This window comes from Cupressus sempervirens, chromosome 4 (genome assembly GCF_028749045.1).
Source record: "Cupressus sempervirens isolate cs-2001-9-10 chromosome 4, ASM2874904v1, whole genome shotgun sequence".
Classification (NCBI taxonomy): Eukaryota; Viridiplantae; Streptophyta; class Pinopsida; order Cupressales; family Cupressaceae; genus Cupressus; species Cupressus sempervirens.
In genome coordinates, this window is record NC_143121.1 from 611,249,930 (window position 1) to 611,271,735 (window position 21,806).

Genomic DNA, 21,806 nt, shown 5'->3' on the forward strand with positions numbered 1-21,806 from the left:
AAAGCTAGCATTTTGCTAGTTAAAGACTAGAAGAATTAATAAAAAAAATACTTAAGAAGTTACAAGCTAGCCTATTGTTAAATGATGTAGAAGTTTGCATGGATGAGTATCATAAATATTTTAGAGAAAATGTATTAACATCCATGTCATTAGCAGATGAAGAACCTATTTTACTTCAAAACATTGGAGAAATTTGGATTGGGGTATTGTAGAAATAGAAAAAACAAGCTTACAAAGAAGCATAAACCTCAAATATAAATGATGGTTTTATTGTAAGTGAACTACTTTGAACTAGTAGCATAGAAACAATGAAGAAATCTGCAATTAAGCAAGTCACTATTGGGGATATCATAGACATAAAAGAAGAATAAAAGTTTAGAGGATATAATCACCTAGAGCTAAAAAAAATTGTAAATAGATACACTAGGAACAAGTATCGTAGTTATTATTAGTGTTGAATAAAGTGGAGTAGACACAACAAATAAAGCTATAACAACCCAATATGAACTTATATCAATAAATAATGTAGTTCAACCACCAATTGATATAACTACTCAATTACTAGCATCGATAGAAGAGGTACTAAATGCTATGAGAAGGTACTAAATTCTATGAGGAGACATGAGCAGTAAATTCATATAATTGTTGAACACCAACACCAACACTAGGAGCATCAATAGTTACTGAAGATAGTTTGCACATTAACAAAAGGACAATGGTGAAACTGGGAGTCAATACAAGGACTATAACACTCACAAAAAATAAGGAAAGAATAAGAGATCTAATACTCAAGGACCTAGCACATCCCAATCAACAACTACTAGAGTAGAGAGGTCAAAAAACAAAGGTAAAGAAGATGAGGATGATGCAGATAAAGATATAGGTAAGAAGAAAGATCATGATAGAAGTGTACATTTTGTTGAAGTCAAAGGTAAGAAGAAACACAAAGAAGAAGAAGATGATAAGGAAGATGATGATCCACCAAGCAATGATCCCTAGTTTGACAAATTAAATCAACCAACACTAAGTTTGAATAAGAAACATGGATTATTATTTAAGAAGGCATTAGATTTGAAATTGAAATTGATGTAAGAAGATCCAAAAGAATCAAAAGGAAAGTATTAAGGGAAAAATTAACAATGTTAGAAAATATTATGCCAAAAGTTAGAGTAGATAAAGGGAAACCTATCTGAAGATAATTGATAGTTTATTTGGAAAAAATGAAAGTAGTGTAAAATAATTTTGAAGGACAACTAATAGAGAAAGCCGCAAGTAAGTTGGAAGAGAGGACTAGGAAATGTTTTTTGAAAAATATTACAAATTCAAAAGGGAACTTGAAGGAGGATATAGTTACACTACAAGAGACTATGAACACAACATTGAGAAAATGTACCTCTCTGTGTAGTTTTGACACATTTACTTCTGAGGTAGATACTCGACTTATCAAAGTTCAAAATGAAAGACTAAGTCATATCAAGAGACTATACTCATTAGTCAATGTTGTACAACATTCATTGAAACTAAAGGAATTAATTGCAATAAAAGGAGAAATTTTAGCCAAAAGAGATAAATTGATTTCTATTTTCTTGCAGATGCAAGGATTGATAAGTTTGTATATTGATATGATCAAGAAAAGCTTATCAGATGCACAACATAGTATACAAGTATTAGAGGAAAGTATAATGAGTGCAATGAAGAATATGGGAGTAGAATTTTTGTAGCATATTCTTACTATCCAAGAAAAAAAGAAAGCATGGGAGACATTTTTGCAACTTTATTATCCCAAGTACATAGACATTGTAAGTAAATTAAAAGATGAGTATGAACTTTTCATTCCATATTTTTCTATTTGATTAGGTTTATTGGCATTGACTTCCATAAACAAAAAAGGGGAGATATAATGATGATGATTTAATGATAAGGAGATAAAGCAAAGGAGTAAGGAGCTGATAAAAAGAGATACAAGATACATAGGATATTGGTACACAGTAAGCTATGTGAATGGGGGAGTGCATAGTATTCAGTACATGTGTAGATTACAAACATAGAATATAGTACAATTTTTAGTTTTTTCATCAATGCCAAAGGGGCATTTTATTGTAGTAAGTTCATGTTTTGTCATTGATGAAAAAATGACCAACATAAATGTTATTATTGGTTCACTAAGACAAGTTACTATCAAAGAAGATAAAGGAATATTATTAGGGTGTAGAAGATATTATCAGATAAGTGATATTATCATTAAATTGAGGAATCATTTTAGAGTTGGACTAACCCTAAGATCTATGGTCAAGATTATGTTTAGGGCTATCATATATACAACTCAATATAGGGGGTAAGGAAGAAACAAAAAAGAGCGAGAAGGGAATAAAAAGAGCAAATAGGGAGAACAAGGATAGTGAGCATTATAGTAAAAGGACAAAGGAACAAGTTGATCTAGAAAGCTTGAGGAGAAGCACTAAATAGGTCAATTTATCTTTATAATACCTAATCCATTTTTACAAGATTTACAAATTCTTTTGCATGATTGTTAAGTTTATTTCTGAACTTTCGTTGAAACCTCTAACAAGGTGAATGCTTAGACAGAAAGGATTGAATGTATTAATGGGGTAATTTTAATAAGCTAAAGATACAATTAGCATTGTATCAATTACTCATGACAAAGTTAGTTTCTCATAAGAAAACACTATTGTATGCCTAATCGGCAAGCCTTTTTTTACTAAAGTGAAAAAATTGTGGGTTCCATCCCAAAAAATTGTGGGTTCCATCCCCACAACAGTTTTTCCCTCTAACAAAAAGTTTTCTGTGACATCAAAATATATGTGATTAATTACTTTTATGCTTATAAATTATTAAAGGTAAGTGTTTATACTATTAGTTAGATCTAGGTTATCAAACTAATGCTGAGACATAGTATATGTTAAATAATGAAAAATTAAAAAATTACTAAGTACTCGAATTTTATAAATTATAGAATGTAAGAAACCTTACTAGAATTTAATTACATGGGAATTAAGAGGGATCTGGCTAATACTTCCAACATAGAGTGCCATGCAAGAAAGAATGATATGAAACCTTGAAACAAAAATTGTGTAAGAAAAATTCTTCTAAAATTAAAAATATTGAAATAAGTCTTAAAGAAAATGGAACACAAATAAAACTATATTATTAAAAAATAATATTGTTTGTGATTGAAATTGTAATGTTTCCTCCCAGTTTAAAAAGAGCTATTATGCTTTATCCATTTAAATTTTCCTAGTCTTTTGACAACATAATTGTTCAAGATAATGACAAGTCAATAGTCAATACAAACAAGTGCCACATCGTGGCTTAGTACTTGCCGTTACTTGTTATATAAATCTAATTTTAATTTAATAAATTTATTATAGTACCTTAAACAAAATTATTAATAAATATGATATTAATATATTATAAATAAACTATAATATGAAAATAATAATGCTTTTATAATAATATAAAATAATATTTCATAAACAATTATATAATATAAATAATAAGAAAATAAAATATTAAAATCTAAAATTCTAAATCAACGTACTTACAAAGTATTAGTTTTAAAATCTATTTGGTCAATATAAGAGGTATATGAGTTCACCCAATCAAATCGTAGAAAAATATTTTCTAAAATTTGTAAAGTTAAAAATCTTGCATCTATAATATGCAATGTAATAGTTTGATAAATAAATTTAAAGAATGATTAATTTGAAAAAACTAAAATATTTAATTACTGGTTAAAGTATAACATCTAAAATGTATCACAATAATACTTAGCCTACCGACAAGTACTAATAATAGGTGTCTTCCAATTCATGTGCTCTTGAAAATGAATCTTAACTTAATAGAATGTGAAAGCACTTACGTTTTTAAAGTTCTCCAGCAGCATAACCGTGGACCCCGACAAGTTAATAATCAAGTGTTTTTAAATTTTATTTAAGACGTGCTGAGAAGCCAATATTCAATTGATTACGTGTCGTACAATCTATTGATTGTCTACCTCCTCTCATTTTCTTGGGATAGGGGTTGGGAAATTTTCAAAATGTGAATTATGGTTGGTCTTTATTTTATATAATATGAAACCATGAAACTAAGAATGTTATTAAAAATTTTAGAAGTTTTGTCTTTCTTTTCAATCAAATATGTTGAAATTTAAGTTGAAAAATCCTCCGCATTGAAATTTCAGAAGTGATGTTAATAGGGGTGCAATATTGAAGTCGGATCATATAACGGAGATTTGTCGGTTTTGATAATTGAACGGGCCAACCTTTTGAATGTGTCACATTAATAATTAACAATTTCTATCAAAAAAATTATATCGGCTCGGCTCAAAATAATTAATAGTTGAAAATTTCAAATTTAGAAAAACATGAATGATTTTTCTGTGTTAACCACAGTTTAACAACAGGTGAATGATTAAGATAATGTCAGAAACGTAGCAACTTGTGAGTCAACTGTGACACCATTGAACTCTGATCTCTTATGTATCACAAGCATATTAAAAGCCTTTTCTAAGCACTACGCATGTCACAAAATCTTGTACTGACAAAATTACTTTTATGTGTATAAAATGGAATTTTCACCGAGTCTATGTTTGTGCTTCTGTGTCGTAGCTTGGTCGCTTAGCAGTGCCTCTGGCCTCTCAGTAGATGCTGGCATTCATTTAAAAATAAAAGAGTCGCTACACGTTGGAGGAACCACAGATTTTCTCCCAGACTGGTCCAATATTTCCCCTTCCTCTGATTATAGTCCTTTGGAATAATAGTTTTTCGGGCAACATTTCTGCATTCTTGGGAAACCTTTGGGGAATCTTGTAACCTTAGCAAGATTAGATTTAAGACAAAACCAATTTAGCGGCCCCTTGTCGCAGTCCATGAGTGAACAACTAGTTCTTTAATCTTTGACTTCAGGCGCTGAATAGCTGGACATAGAATTCACAAACAGGTTGTCGTCATTAAAGTAATAATAATATAGGGACTTCAATTGTTGATAAATTATGTGTGCACATTATAGACACTTAATGTTTGAATTTATTTTAATTAAACTTATTTAATTATTATTGACAATTCCTAATTATTTTTAGTTAAGAAAGTTGATAAAATCATGACAAATTGTTATAATTTTTAATTGTAAAAATTTAGAGAGTGTGGGAAAAAGGGGAGTTAAATGAAAGCGTGGAAGAGATAAGGAATATATTTTAAAGAGTTGAAGATGAAGGTTTCTTTTTTCTTTGATTAATATCTAAATGATTTTGAAATCTATTTGTGTTTTGTATTTTATCTCTTATCAATATATTTAGTGCCCTAGCTGAAATACAAGTATAAATTATGTAAGATTTTGATGTAGCTCAAACCTCTTTTAAAATAATACTCAGAAAATAATAACACAACATAGATTTTCAAAACACAAGATTCTTCATTCAACTTCTCTAACTCTATTCTAACTTACAATGAAAGAAAATGCCTACTTATTTTAATTTTGAAGATTACAATATTTGGCAGATTTTCGTAAAAAATAGAATTTTTTAGTTTTGGTAGTTTCCAAAATCTATCCTACAAATCCTGATTTTTCCCAACAATAGCCCCCAACTAAGGCAAGATGAATTGCCAACTAATCTACGTAATCAACAGTATGATTTTGAATTTATTAAAAAAGAAAATTTGTAAAAAACTTTAAAAAAATACGAGAACTCAATTTCAAAGGTCAAGATGATATTCTAGGCTCCCAAAAAAATGTCAAAATGGCCACCTATCAAGTGGTGCTCCATTAATAATTCAAAATACTCCTCGTTATTTGACTACCTATAAAGTTTCAAAACATTAAAAACAAGGGAAATATAAAAGATTTTCTAGTAATCTGACCTCATAAGCATTATCATTAATCTTTTTGATGATTTTGCAAGAATTCATCTTTCTATACTTTAGTTTATAATAGGTGCCTGTAGGAAACCATTCATGCCTCAAGTAAACCATCACCAAGTCACCAACATCAAATATTTGTTGTCTCTGAGTAGCATCTACAACAATCTTATAATTCACATTACTATCTTGTAACTTTTGTTTGACATCTTGTTGGAGCTCATGAAGGTGTTTAGCAAAAGAAACTCCATCATCACTAATTATATCTCCCAAGGGAAGTGACACAAGATCTAGAACACCTTGAGGGTTTTGACCATAGACAATTTGAAAAGGATATTTTATGGTGGATCTATTAATAGAACTATTATAGAAAAATTATGCCTGGGGCAATGCCATGTCCCCCTGTTTAAGCTTCTCCCCCACAATGTAGCGTAACAGATTTCCCAAACTCTGATTGACTACCTCTGTTTGTCCATCTGTTTGAGGATGATAAGCACTACTATACTGTAAGTGTATTCCTAATTTCATCCAAAGAGTACTCCAAAAATGGCTCAAGAACATAGTGTCTCTATTAGAGGTAATGGTCTTTGGAAGGCCATGTAAATGAACAACTTCTAAAAAGAAAATTTTTGCTACTATAGTTGCATCATTGGTCTTTTTACAAGCAATAAAGTGGACCATTTTAAAAAATTGATCAACAACCAAAAAAAAAGAATCATTATCTCGCTAAGTGTGTGGGAGACCCATTACAAAATCCATACTCATGTCAATACATGGTTCGGTGGGTACTCATAAAGGCATGTATAATCTTGTATTCTACAAATGTCCTTTAGCCACTTGATAGATTCTACACCTTGCCACATATTTAGTGATGTCCCTCTTTATCTTGGACCAATAATATTTATCTTCAACTAATATTTATCTTCAACTACCTGTATTATTTTATCCTTTCCAAAGTGTCTAGCTAGTCCACCACTGTGAAATTCCTTGATAATATTTTCCTGCATGGATCCGCCTAGTATACAAAGCTTTTACTCTTAAAGAGGTATCCATCTTGCATAAAATAGCCACCTTTCACATGATCCAAGTTACTAGAAGATGAAGTCTTTAATTGTTCTAGAATTTCCTAGAAATCGTCATCAGTTCTATACAAGGTCTTAATAGCATCAAAACCAGTAACCTCAGTTTCTATTTTGATTAAAAATTTATGCTTCAAGATACAAGTATATCCCTATAAGAAAGATACCCACTTGTCATGTTGACTATTCAACATCTTTTGTGTTGAGATATTTTAGAGCTATATGCTCAATAAATAACACAAACTCATGTCGGACCAGATAGTATGGCCAATGTCTTAATGCTTGAACAATTGCATAAAACTCCAAATCATAAGTAGCATAATTCTTTCTTACTTCATTCAATTTCTTGCTAAAGAAGTCCATGGGCTTACTTTCTTGACTAAGAAAAACACCTATCCCAGCATGTGAAGCATCACACTTTACTTCGAAAACTTTGTCAAAATTTGGAAGTGTCAATATAGGAGCTTTAGTTACCTTTTTTCTATAAGAACTTAAAACTCTCTTTAGCATCCAATGTCCATGTGAACTTCCTTCCCTTGGTATAGTCTATTATGGGTGCTATAATACAACTAAAATTTTGGATAAACTTTCAGTAGAATGTTGCCAATCCATGAAAACTTCATACTCCTATTATATTGGAAGGACTTGGCCATTCTAGGATTGCTCTCACCATTTTTCAATCCATCTGAACGTCATCTTGAGAAATGACAAAGCCCAAAAAGGTCAAACTAGTTTGCATGAACCTACACTTCTTCAAGTTCTCAAAGAGCTTCTCCTTAAGACACTCAAGATGATCCTTATATGTTGTAAGTGGTCTTCCTTGCTTCTACTATATATCTGAATATCATCAAAGTAAACTAAAACAAACTTACCAATGTAAGATCATGGCACTCTATTCATCAGCCACATGAATGTGCTAGGTGTGTTCAAAATCCCAAAATGCATAATCATCCATTTGTACAAATCATCTTTAGTCTTAAATGCTATCTTCCATTCATCTCCCTCTTGAATGCAGATCTAGTGGTAACCACTTCAGAGATCGATTTTGCTAAAGTACTTAGCCCCTACTAATTCATCCATCATGTCCTATATTCAACGAATAAGAAACCTATACTTAATGGTAATCTTATTGATTGCATTGCTATCAATGCACATGATTCATGTGCCATCCTTCTTTGGAGTCAACAATGTAGATACTACACACAGATTCATGCTTTCCCTAACTAGACCCTTTTGCATCACTTATGTCACTTGTTTATTCAACTTTGCATGTTGTGTTGGATTCAACCAATAGGCTGCTTGATTAGGCAAAGTTTCTCTAGGAATAAGATCAAGATGGTGTTGAATATCTCTTTTGGATGGGATACCATCAGGTAGTTCCTCAAAAGAAACATCAAGAAACTCCTCTAGCACTTTCATTGCCTCAGGTGGAACCACATTTTCTTGTTCTTCTCCTCTTTCTAGTACTAGTGCATAACAACAACCTGTTACTTTAATTTCTTTGACAACTTCTCTTGCATACAACATGGTTTCATTCTTCTTTTCATCCTTAAGAGGCAACAAAACCACTTTAGAGCCATCCTTTCTAAATGTGCAAGTATTTTTCTCCCCATCATGTATGACCTTCCTATCATACTGCCATGGTCTTCCCAACAACATATGGCAAGTATCCATAGGGATAAAATCACACCATATCTCATCGTTATACAATTTTCCTATGGTAAATCTGACTAAACATTTGTTATAAATTGTTACTTCATTTCCTTTCTTAAACCATTCAATAGGATAAAGGTGAGGTTGCTTCTCACATTGTAAATTTAACTTCTCTACCATTTCTATAGACACCATGTTCTCACAACCAACCCCATCAACAATAACATAACATACCTTTCCACCAGAAGTGCATCTAGTTCTAAAAATGTTTGGGAGCCACAGATCATCAGAGTTCTTTGCAAGAACTTCATCTTTTTCTAGGATGATCATTGATCTCCTCATCATGAGGGTTTCTCCCACATATGGTGAGAGTTCTTTCTCCTCCTCTTCTAGTTGAGGTGGGTTCACTCTAGGGTGTCTTCCTTGTTTGATTTTTGGCATGTTATAATTTGAGCATTCAAAGGCTCTATATTCTTCTTGTCCTCATCTGAAACAAGTAAAGGGCCTCCATTGGGTTTCCCATCCTCTTCCACTACCATAACCTTGTCCTCACTAAAATTCCTTTCCTCTTTCCTATTTTGTGAGATCTTGTTTGGAATTTGTATTTCTTTTGGATCCTTGGGAGGATTCTCCTTGGTCATAGTTGGAACATCCTCGAAATGGTATTGAGGGACCCCTTCTTCCTCCTTGATTCCTCTGATTCTACTGTCAATTCTATTTTTTTCTTCCTTTAGATCTAATTAGTAGGCTTCCTCCATACTATAACACGATGCATGCTTAGTTCATCTTCGATAGAAAATTTAAGGCCAGTCATATATCTAGCGGCCACCTGGTCATCATCTTCTTGATGCTATATTCTCATGGATAACTTATTGAATTCATTTGTGTACTCCTGTATAGAAGGAATATTTTGCTTCAAATTCTAGAACTTATGAATCAAGGTCTGTGAGTAATCTAATGGTAAAAACATTTCCTAGATCTTTTTCTCCATCTTGCTCCATGTTTTGATCTTTTCCTTTTGTTTTTTAGTTTGTTCCTTCTGGAAGTGATCCTACCATATCATTACATGTCCCTTTAATTTTGTTTAGGAAAACTTCATTTTCTTTCCTTCTGCCATAGGCTTCCACTCAAAAAATTTACCCATCTCATTTAGCTAGTCTATCAACTCTTCTAGTTGAAGACTACTAGCATAGTCTAAGACTTTGATCTTGATCCCTTCATTTTATCTTCTAAAGCCTAAAGCACTCTATCTTTACAGCTCAACTCTTCCAAGGGTTCTTCTTCATTTTCTTCATTTTGATTAACACCTCTTTGATTTTCATCTTAATCTAATCCATCCTTTCCTTATGCTACTGGTATTCCTTGATTATCCATTCTCTCATTTAGTCATTCAATCTACCTCTTTGTATCCAACATAAATCTTTGCATTGGAATGACACCTCCTCTTCCTATACCACTTCCTCTCGCATCCTTCTACTTGCTCTAATACCAAATGATGTAGCCCATAACCCTTTCAAAATAATACTCAGAAAATAATAACACAACATAGATTTTAAAAATACAAGATTCTTCATTCAACTTCTCCAACTCTATTCTATTACAATTATAAAAAATACAATTATAAAAATTACCATATTTGGTAAAATTTCAAAAAAAAATTAGAATTTTCCATTTTTGGTAATTTCCAAAATCCATCCTATGAATCCCAATTTTTCCCAAGAAAATCCCCTGACTAAGGAAAGATGAATTGCCAATTAATCTACAGAATCAAGACTATGATTTTAGATTTATTAAAAAAACAAATTTGTAAAAATTTGGAGAAAAAAAATGAGAACTCAATTTCAGAGGTTAAGATGAAATTTTAGGCTCCTAGAAAATGCTAAAATGGCTAACTATTGAGAAAATATCGATTAGCAATCCAAATAACTCTTCCTCACATGACTGCCTATAAAATCCCAGCCAAAACCCACATCTAACTCAAAAGTTATGACTCCCAAAAGCTGATACATCACATTTGGAGCACTTCAGATGTGGAGAGATTTCCAAAAATGCTTCTACATATAATGCAATATTTTCTTCATTTAATTTCTTCAGTTATAGGTTGCATTTATTTTGGTATCCATTTTATTGTTAATTAATCGTTATTTTCCTATTTCCCTACATTAATTATTAGCATAGTTTTTATATATGGTTTATCCTATTTGACAATATTTAAATTTAAAACCAAGTTGGTTTGATTTGAGAATAGGGTGTTTATTCTCTATTCTCTACAATGCTAATGATTAATGGAAGCATATTCTTGAAGATGTTAAAGTTAAGATCATAGATTGAAGAAAGAGGCTACGTGTCTAGCCTTTCACCCATGCCATTTGCCACAATTGATAGCGGAGTTGTGTCTTGACCATCATCAAATAGGTCAATTAGAGAAATGAAAAAAACAAGGGTCTAGAAGCATGAACCAAAGAAGCTAACCCTCCACTACAAGTGGGGTTTAGATTATGTATTTTTCCATCAAGCTTCCAATCACTCTTACAATTAAATTAGATATAGTTATCGAGGTAGCCAACACAAGAGATGGGCATGCAAAATCAGTTGTGAGGGTTTCATTGGGTTCATTTGTGGATAAATTGCAAGTCAAAACTTTGATATTTTATCTTAGGGTTTTGAGGGGCTTTAGTGATAAATTGCAGGTTTTAAACTTTTGGCATCATAGAAACAAATTTATTTCATACTAAGGAACAAGAGGGTTTTCTTGGATGATGTACCTGATCATAGTGTTGTCTCTACCCATTGAAGGCCTAAATTTGGACTTTTCCATGCATGGGAAACTGCAATCAACATTTGTACTAGAGGTATCTTGCAATCAAATAAATGTGAAAAAAATGAACCCAATTTGAGAGCAAAATTAAACATCAAATAAACAATATTCCTTGAGATTCATTATTAGAATAAAGACATTTCAAGAATGGTGAGCTACTACTCATTCTCCATGGTTTACAAGCCCTAAATACTATGAAGAAGAGCAACTAAATATCCAAAATGTTGTAACAAACCCGAAAGTGGTGCAAAATAGAGCAGCTACATTCCCAACATAGAAATGGAACATCTGGAAATGCTAGCTAATAGGGTTAAAGGCCTCAAATGTTTGATGTAGAATTGTTCAACCATAAGAACTATTTGATTCTAGTTTAGGTTATATCATATTTAATATTAGTGCCATGTTATATTAGTTTAGATCATAAGATGTAAAGTTTAGGATTGTTACTTGAAAATTTAGAACATAATTTAACAATAACAATAATTAAAGTTCAATACTATGAAGAAGAGCAGTTGAATATCTAAAATGTTGTAACAAACCCAAAAGTGATGCAAAATAGAGCAGCTATGTTCCCTAAATAGAAATGGAACATTTGAAAATGCTAGCTAATAGGGTTAAAAGCCTCACATGTTTGATACAGAAGTGTTTAACCATAAGAGCTATTTGATTCTATTTTAGGTTATATCATGTTTAATGTTAGCGCCATGCTATATTAGTTTAGATCATAAGATGTAAAGTTTAGGATTGTCATTTGAAAATTTAGAACATAGTTTAACAATAAAAATAATTAAAGTTCAATTATAAATAAATAAAGTTCTCCTATTTAATAAATTAGGATAACATAAATATTATAAGAGAGAAAGTAATCGAAAGTAATCAATTTAATAAAATCAATGAATATTATATGATCTCATTTAAATAAACTTAGGTGTGATTATGTTATATATAAATTATTTTTTAATGAAAATTGTGTTCTATTGTAAACATAAATGTTATTAAAAGTTTTCAATTACTAGATATTTTTAGTTATATAAAGTTATATAATATGATATTAATAAGTGTTATTGATAAAGAAAATATAAAAAATAATATGTGTTACTAATATAGATCTTTTTATTGTTTATGAAGTCATGCTTTGAGAATAATATGGACATATATTTACAATAGGCTTTATTTGAGTGTTGAGTACATGATATTTTTAGATTAAATTTTGGTTGCATCTTTAAAAATCTATATTTTTGACATTTTGTTGTTAATGTGTTATTTCACTAAGCTAGGTGATGAGTCTATTTTATTTTTAAAAGAAAATGAAAGCCATATGATATTTTATGTAATAGTTATATTTTAATAAGTTAGCACACACAACTATTGGGCCCCCTCCCTTGTGGTTGTCTCAATTTATGGGGAGTCTTCTAAGTTTGTCTATTTTGCCTTTTTTTATACTGCAATAGATGAAGAAAGTTAATATGAGATAATTAATGCACAATCTAGGGGCATTTAGGAAAGCAAGGACATAATATTAGTAGATAGTACGTGGACATAAGGTCAATGTCAACATTCATGATAAGGTTATAACACAAGTGCTATAGCTATTGTTCTAATATGTATTGAACTTTTTAGAGTCAAATAAAAAATGTGCAATCATAGAAGAAACATTTTTTTAATTGTTGCACATTGTGGACATTTCTTGGATGTTTCTTCTACATCAAAAACTATATTTCTAAATAGTCCATATTAATCTCTCTCTCTCTCTCTCTCTCTCTCTCTCTCTCTCTCTCTCTCTCTCTCTCTCTCTCTCTCTCTCTCTCTCTCTCTCTCTAATATAAAATAAATAATATATTTTATTTTTATTCTACTGTAATAATAGTAATATTTTTACAAAAATAATTATATAGATTTTTTGGAAGGCTCAAAGTACATTTTTTTGGCTAAGAGTCAAATACTTAAGGTATCTATTCTTCTAGGATTCTACCCAAGTCTAGATCCCTATCTCATCCCACCCATGTTGAGCTCATTTAAAACCATTCAACTTCACTTGTAAGCCAATTTATTATAAAATCACAATCACACACACACGCGCGCGCGCACACACACACACACACACACACACACACACACACACACACACACACACACACACACACACACACACACACACACACACACACACACACACACACACACACACACACACACACACACACAGATTTTTCTTTACTTGAAAAATAACAAATTTTATATTAACATTTTTACACTTGAGTGCTATATTAAGTGATGGGAAAGTGCTATAGTAAGTGATGGGAAAATAAAATTTAGTAAAGTATACATAGATTTTTTGTTAAATTAAAATAAACTATTTAATTTAAATATATGAATGGATAATGTTTTTTTCTATTTTTTTTTACATTTTTATTATAGATCATTAATATAATCTTTAACATTCATGTTAAAAATGCATTTATAGAAAGAAAAAACTACAAGCTAATATATCGAATTAAATGTATTATGAAGAACTAATTTGATAACAAAATAAGAATTGTGCGAAAACAAGAGTCCCTACATTTGGTTTTTTTTTAGAGAAAAGAAAAGATTACAGATGTTCTACTAAATGATGTAGATAAGCCCATGGATAACTCAAACATGGCCCCTCTAGAAATGTTAATATGATTTTAGACTTTCTAGGATCTATGTGTTACAACTTCTATTGTAAGGATAGCCTACATAGAATAGCTTATATATTTGTGTTATGAAATAACACAAAACATAGAAAATGAAAAAATGTATGACAACTACCATAGGAAGCCCTCTTTAGATAATTGTATGATTTAAAAATAATTGATCAATTTGCTACTAGGATGGAGAACCAGTTTTTCTTTGTGAAGAAAGATAGTATCTCACGATATGAAGTTTTTTAGTTTTTATTTCTTTTTATCAACCTATAGATAATAAGTTACAATTACAATGAAGTGAAAATCACAAGTTGCAATCATATTAGAAAAAAACAACGTTTTACGCCTCATTGCATTTAAGTTTTAGAAACTTGACAAACTCAAGAATGGACAACTTTTGTAATGTGATATTGCCTTAACTTTTTTCTACTTTCATGTTAATGTAAGCCACATTTCTAGATTATTTGAATAGGATCTAAAATTGACATTGTAACTATATAGTTGTCAACTATGCTTACCATCTTTATACATATCTTGTACAAACTTAAATGTGAAATTTAGTTGACATTGTAACTATGTAAATTAACTATTCTATCCATCTCAATATAAATTTGGTAAAAAATTCAATTCCAAATTTCTTATATATTTTGTATAACTCTAGGTGAAGGCCTCTTGAATTGAACCTCCTTTAACTAATAGGCATCAATGTGACAATCCCTACTAACATGAACCTAGGCATCATCTCTACTTCAACCTCTAGCTTTTTTCTATATTTTTGATATATAAGTTGTAGTTGTCTAGACTATAGCTAATATTTCACATGTATAAATATATTTTTTATAACTTCTAATATTCATTAGCCTAATTATGTTTATCAATGGGCTAATATGAGTACATCTCTAGCCATAAGTTTTTTGGAGACATTCAAAAGTGAAATACACTACTAAAAACATAATTCCCTCCTGATTTTTTTGGAGTTCAAAAGTAAAGTACACTACTAAAAATAGAATTCCTTGATAAATATTTAGTATTAGGAAAGAAAAATGTTACATTAGTTATATATTTTGAAAACAAATTTGTAGACACCTCATTTAGTTTGACCTACCTATCATCTTTGTTTCAACTTGTAACTTAGTGTTATACTTTTGGTGTACATAGGTTTTAGTTGTAGGCTCTAGCTAATATCTCCCTCATATAAATCTATCTGTGGTAATTCTAATATTTATCAGTCTAATTATGTTTATCAAAGGGCTAATATGAGTACATCTCTAGCCATGAGATTTTTTGGGGAGATCCAAAAGTAATGTACACTACTAAAAGCTCAAAGGGCTAATATGAGTATATCTTTGGCCATGAGTTTTTTGTAGGATTCAAAAGTAAAACACACTGCTAAAGCATAATTCCCACCACTAAATATTTAGTATTGGAAAAGAAAAGTTAATTAGTTATATATTTTGTAAAGTTTTAAGCACCAAAAACCTATTTACATTGAGCCTTCATAACTCTATTCTTAGTTTTCAATTATAATTCTTTTTGTACAAAATAAAAATGATAGATTAGTTATATATTTTGCCGTTAAATTGAGCCTACCCAACTATCATTATTCTTAGTTTTGAATCATAATTTTTTTGTAGAAAATTATTTAAATGTTAAATTAGTTATATATTTTGTAAAGTTTTAAGAAGAGACTCATCAAATTGAGCCTCATAACTACCATCATTTAGTTTTTAATCATACATCTTAGAACAATTCCTAGAAGAAGAAATGTGAAGTTATATTTTAGCAATGCATCTAAAATCACTACAATTTTCAGAACTATTTTTCTAAAAAAAAACATTTTCCATTCCTCTAGTAAAATATAAGTCAAAATTTGATATATGAACATCATATTCTATAAATTGTACTTTACACCATTACTTCATGTAAATATTAAAAAAATTCAACAAAACTAAATTAATAGAATAGTTGCATTGAGTGACATGGAAAAATAGATGTTGGCAAATTCAAAAGATATAGAAGAATCTAAATAGAAATTAAGAACATGAAGAAAGCCCTAAAATTATCTTAATATTAAAAAATCATCATGCGCATTATCCCATGCATATTTCAAAAACCCCACTTTACATTAATGTAACATCTTTAAACATGCTTAGTATAGAATTATATGTCTTCAATGTTAGAATTATATGTTTTCAATGTGATAATTATAAGACTAAATTAGTAGATACATAAGCATAGAATTTGTTAGACATTGTTTGTTCTTACTCAAAAAGTTATGTTGTAGCTTTCTATAGAAAGTCGAGACTCTCCTAGTAAAAGTTGATGGGTACAAGATATTAAATTTAAAATTTTGAGTTTTCTAGGGTATCAATGCTAGAAATACAATTCTATTATTTCTATTATTTTTAGAATATTAGAAATTATGTTGAAGCTTTCTACAAAAATGGGAAACTCTCTAGTAAGTAAAGTAAAATTTGATGGAATACAAGATATTAAAATTAAAACTGCAATTTGATGGAATACAAGATATTAAACTTAAAAGTAAAATTTGATAGAATGCAAGATATTTCTCCCAGTAAACTTACATTTGATGGGTATCATATATTAAATTTAAAATTTATCAAATGTTGTATTTTTAGAATATTATAAATTATGTTAAAGCTTTCTATAAAAATGTGAGCCTGTCTAGTAAGTAATTGATGGATTACAAGATATTATAGTTAAAGGTAAAATTTGATGGAATGCAAGATATTAAACTAAAAAAAATTGTAGCACAACATTTATAAATATCTATATCTATAATATTTTTTATTTTTAGAACATTTATATGCTTATAAAATTCATAATTGCAATATGTTTCAATATGAAACACAAGGGTCAATGACTTTGACTTTAAAAATCAATCAATTAAATCTAATAGTAATATGAAAATTTGTATTGCTATAGAAAATATTTCCTACTTGTTAGAAATAAATAATTTTTCAAAAATAAATGTATTATCTTATTAGCACAAACCAAAGAACATTGACCCAACCACTACCTTGACCAAAGGACATTGACCCAACCACTATCTTTACCCATGATTTTCACATTCTACAAACTAATTCACCTATCCACTATAAATGATGAAGCTGAATTTTTGATATAGTATTGAGAGCTTTTAATATTTATTTTTGCATAAAAATAGTAGACTCATTTATAGACCTTCATAGCCCATATTTGAAATACTATGGAAGAAATCTTGTGGAATGTTTAGGATTTGAAGTCTTGATTTGGTTGGAAGTTACTAATTATCAAATGGAAAGCATGTGACACAATGTTTTTGATAAGATAAATAGGTTTTATAGGGACCCTAAAACCCAAAAGTAACTACACAAATATGGTTGATAACAAGCAACAAAAGCCCAGCCAAAAAGGATAGGTCTCATGGCTAATAATAAGCACAAATCCCAATAAAAAACAAAGGCCAACAAAAAGGCAATTAAAACATCCACTCAGAGAGGCAGGACAAGAAAAAGCCAACAAAAAACAACAAACAATGAAAGAACAAAAAGATAGAGCAAGTGAACTACTCTCCAATCTTTTGCTTGAGCTCCTACATGGTCTGAGTAGCTTTGTAGGCTTTGTGAGTCTCCTCTTGTCATCTACTCATGGATCTTCTATGCATCTTGATCCTTATTGGTGAAGGTTATATCAGAAGCCACACCCTCATCAGTTTTGGCTCTACCTCTATCCTTATCATCATCCTCGTCTAGTGGGCCTTTGGCTTTTAGCGCACCAGTCAAGGACAGAATGTTATTGTTGATCAAATTGAGGAGATAAATCATTTGGTTCACCTAGTTGTGATTGTAGTTTTCCAAATTTTGAATTCTCCTCTTAGCCAAGCTTAATCTATTCTCCTGGTCCTTTTGGTTCTTTTGAACTGGTTCTTTCTTATTACTCTCCATCTAACCAATTCTCTCCTTGAACTCTTCCAGCTCATGATAGAGCCACTTGATTGATTTGAAATTATCGATCATGTTGTACCAAGTATTATTCAATAAATTCATACCTATCTCCCTTGTATTATCAGTTATAGCCACAATTGTTGGATCGATGAGGTCTTCAAAGTGGGGTTGTTCCTGATTATCAACTAGAATCTAGTGGTTCATGATCTCTCTTATAATTCCCATCTTTGCCATTCTGACATTGAAATTCGTCCAAGCTTTTCTCCTCTCCTTCACAACCACCTCACCCCCATCACCACTAAAATTATCTTCTTCCTACTCCTCATTGAATTTTGGAATGGATAGGGGAAAGAGGAAGAGTGGACACAATTGGCCCCCGGTTCAAAACCCTCTCATCATCTATACCAATTTCCCTCTTTTGTTTCTTTCCTACAAGAACTTCCATTTTTTCTTCCTTATTCTCCTTGACCTCTTCATTAGAAACCATGTCCTCCTCATCCTCATTATATTCCTTTTCATCCTAGCCAAAAGTTTTTTGGCCATGTCCCCTTGGACTCTTTCTGCTAGGAGTTGTAGAGGAGGGTGCCTTAGTTTCCTTTCATTTAATTTTCTTTCCAGGTGAAGTGTTCCCCTCCCCCTCTGAGCTAATACTTTGGATGTCATTAGAACTAGAAAAAAATATAGTGCTACCAATGTCATCATTCGCATCATGTGAGGGATTATTGCTGATCATCTAAGCTTTGGAATTCTCATTTATTAACAATAATAATCCATCAAGCAGAGTAGGAGTCATGGTAGGTTTCTTCTTAAAGCAAGAAATTGCCTTAGTCATAGAGGTTAATAAATAGTACGAAAAGGAAATTTTAAGACCATGACAGAAATGGTTAAGAAGAACAAAATGATGGGTTCTTACTTGATCAAATCTGGTATCCAGAGTAATGTATTCAATAATAGCACGTAAGATATACCTCCAAAGTTTCTTGATGGATTCCATTTCATAGTACATCTTGCATGTGACACAATGTTACTTAAGTAACAAATTTCTTTATTGTATTTTTTTTACATTTCAATCCACTCTTCAAATGTGATGCAAATGAAATAAAACAAACCATTTGGAATAGAACAAGAATTTTTATTGGGAGTTGTCAATCACCAACTGGCTCAAGTTGGTGTGAGATAATGATATCATTTTTATCATTTAGGGTTTTCGAGTATTTATTTCAAAATAATTTCACCTGAGTAGTTCATTACAAAGGAAACAAAATAATAGTTCAAAGGAAATACTACTTGAGGCTAAGATTAAGTATAATTGGCACCTTTTTAATAACTATGTTCCATGGAGGTTTATAGTTTTGTAGAAGGAAGTTACATCTATTTTGGCATACCAGGGCTATTTTTGGAGTGACCCCATGTTAGAAAAACATCACAGGATTGTTCTCCACCTGTGGAACATTGTGGAGGTACACTATGGTGCATTGAGAAAAGCTCTCTAAGGGCTAAGGCTTCTCACCTATTTCATTCCTTAAATGAAAGAGTAGTTGTAGTTAACAGCTTCCAATGATTGGGAGATGATTTTTTTTACTACTATAAATCATAGGAGTTCATGTCTGAGTAGTACGCCAATTTAACTAGGGCTCTGCCTGTTGTGGGGTTTTTGAACAATTTTTAATTTTCAATAATGAGGGAGAAAGCTTTCTATTTTAAGGGGGTTGTAGTTTTCGTTACTCAATCATTTTCTCCTCTGATGAATGTTGTAATATGGTAATTACATATTACAACATTTATGAAAAATAGAAATAAAAGAAATAGATTAACCTAATTAACATGTAGAGGGAATAAAAGCCTTGAGCTAGGACATGCAAAAGGGGTAGGATAAGATAACAAGATCACAACATAGTTGATTAAAACAACACTCAAAAAATATATACTTGAATCCAAAGAAAAGGCCAAATCTTAACAACTAATTATAAATAAAAATGAGAGGTCATTCTTACTAGTTTTGTCATTGGGTACTTGCATGAATGATGCCATTGACAAAGAAATCATTCTATCAAATACATGTTCATGCATATAACCCACTCAAACTTTTTACATGCACATATGCCACTCAAAGTTTCAAGGTCTAAAAAATGTAGCCACTAGCAGACCCTAATGCAAGTCTTGATAACTTCTATAGTGGAAATGTTGTTTGCTTGTCTGCTAAAGTGATTTTTATACATTTACACAATCACTGAAGCCATTAATTTATTGGAACATTCAAATATATTGTTCCAATTAATCTTACAATAATGGTCAAAATTAGTCTACCCCTGGATGTCTCATCTGGTATCATTGACATGGTGAGAATTAGTCTCTTCAGATATAAGAAACACATTAAAACAATTACTCTCAAAAAGCAAAGAAAGTAATTTTTGTTCCAAATTTTCTTGCCAAAAAATGGTTGTACAAAAGAGGGATTTGATTAATAGTACTCATGCATCTTCTCTCCAAATTGACTACATTTAATGTTGCCAAATATTCAAAAGCTAAGAATTCCTTATTTTTTTCCTCCAACTATAAAGGGTTTTTAATTTAGCCAACTTTGACCTTTAAACAAGAAAATTTGGGTGCCAAAAAAATTGCATTCTCCACAAAAAATCACTCTATAGATGATTCTTAAGAATGAAATGACATTAGAGGAGATATTTATGAAACATCATAAAATCAAAGCATTTATTTCTCTATTCATATTCCTCCAGGAAAAAAAGAGAGTTATTTTAACTTTAATCTAACTCCATATCCTATTTCCAATATCTTAGATAAAAAACAAACTATCAATTCATCTATAGTGAAAATGAAAACCAAAGAATATTATACTCTAGAGTCTCTTGCCTTTGTGTTAGTTGAAGCCGCAATAGCAACAATGTCATTCCTATTTGGTACCCTGCAACATGATAGGGATACATGAAATTTGTATTACATTTAAATCTAAAACCTGAAATTCGCTAAGATTTTGAAATTGTAAATGACAATTTACTGAAATGACCGAGCAATACCGAAAAAACTAAATGCTAGCAATACAACAAATACTAGAAAGCCATTTAAAATCTGGAAGTATAAAGGAATGGGAACCAAAATTATACAAACAAAATTAGAGTATTAGACACATGACATTGGGCATGCAGGAGATGCATGGACAGCTAAGGCCCTCATGAAAACAATATAAGCTTAAGTTTTAACCTAATTTTCTCTTCAAGGAAATAAAAATATCCCCAAGAAAATGAAGCTGAACCAATGGAAAATTACAAATTTTAAAATAGAAAATTCATTTTATTAGAAAGTAATCCCACGACCATAGTATATTATATATAGCAAGAAGCTTTTCAGGATTTTCAAAGCATGAACTAATAGGAAAATAGTGGATAGACCTATTCTACCACCACGTAATGTGGTTTGTTACAAATTGAATGAGCAGTTATTACATTCCTTATTTCTTTCAAACAGTTGAAACAAATCCTTCTTCAGCGGAAAATAGCCTATCCACATATAGAATGGTTGGCAGATAACTTCAGTGCTGTCCATCAAACCAAAATCTTCTGCCCACATTGAAAGCAAGTTACAACTGAATTTTGAATCTAGAATGAACTAAGGGTTCTATAAATAGAACCTCCCAGCTAATGTAAAAATCATCACAGAGATTTATGAATGAATAAAATAGTTTTGTATTCTGATTTTTCTGTGTATGCTGTTTCTATATTCAATTTTTTATCACTACCAAAGAAAAATAA

General features: G+C 30.8%; 1 pseudogene; it reads right to left on the minus strand.

Annotated features, from left to right (window-relative positions):
• Positions 1-10,945: 10,945 nt before the first annotated feature.
• Positions 10,946-21,624, minus strand: LOC149562715 (uncharacterized; annotated as a pseudogene).
• Positions 21,625-21,806: the final 182 nt, after the last annotated feature.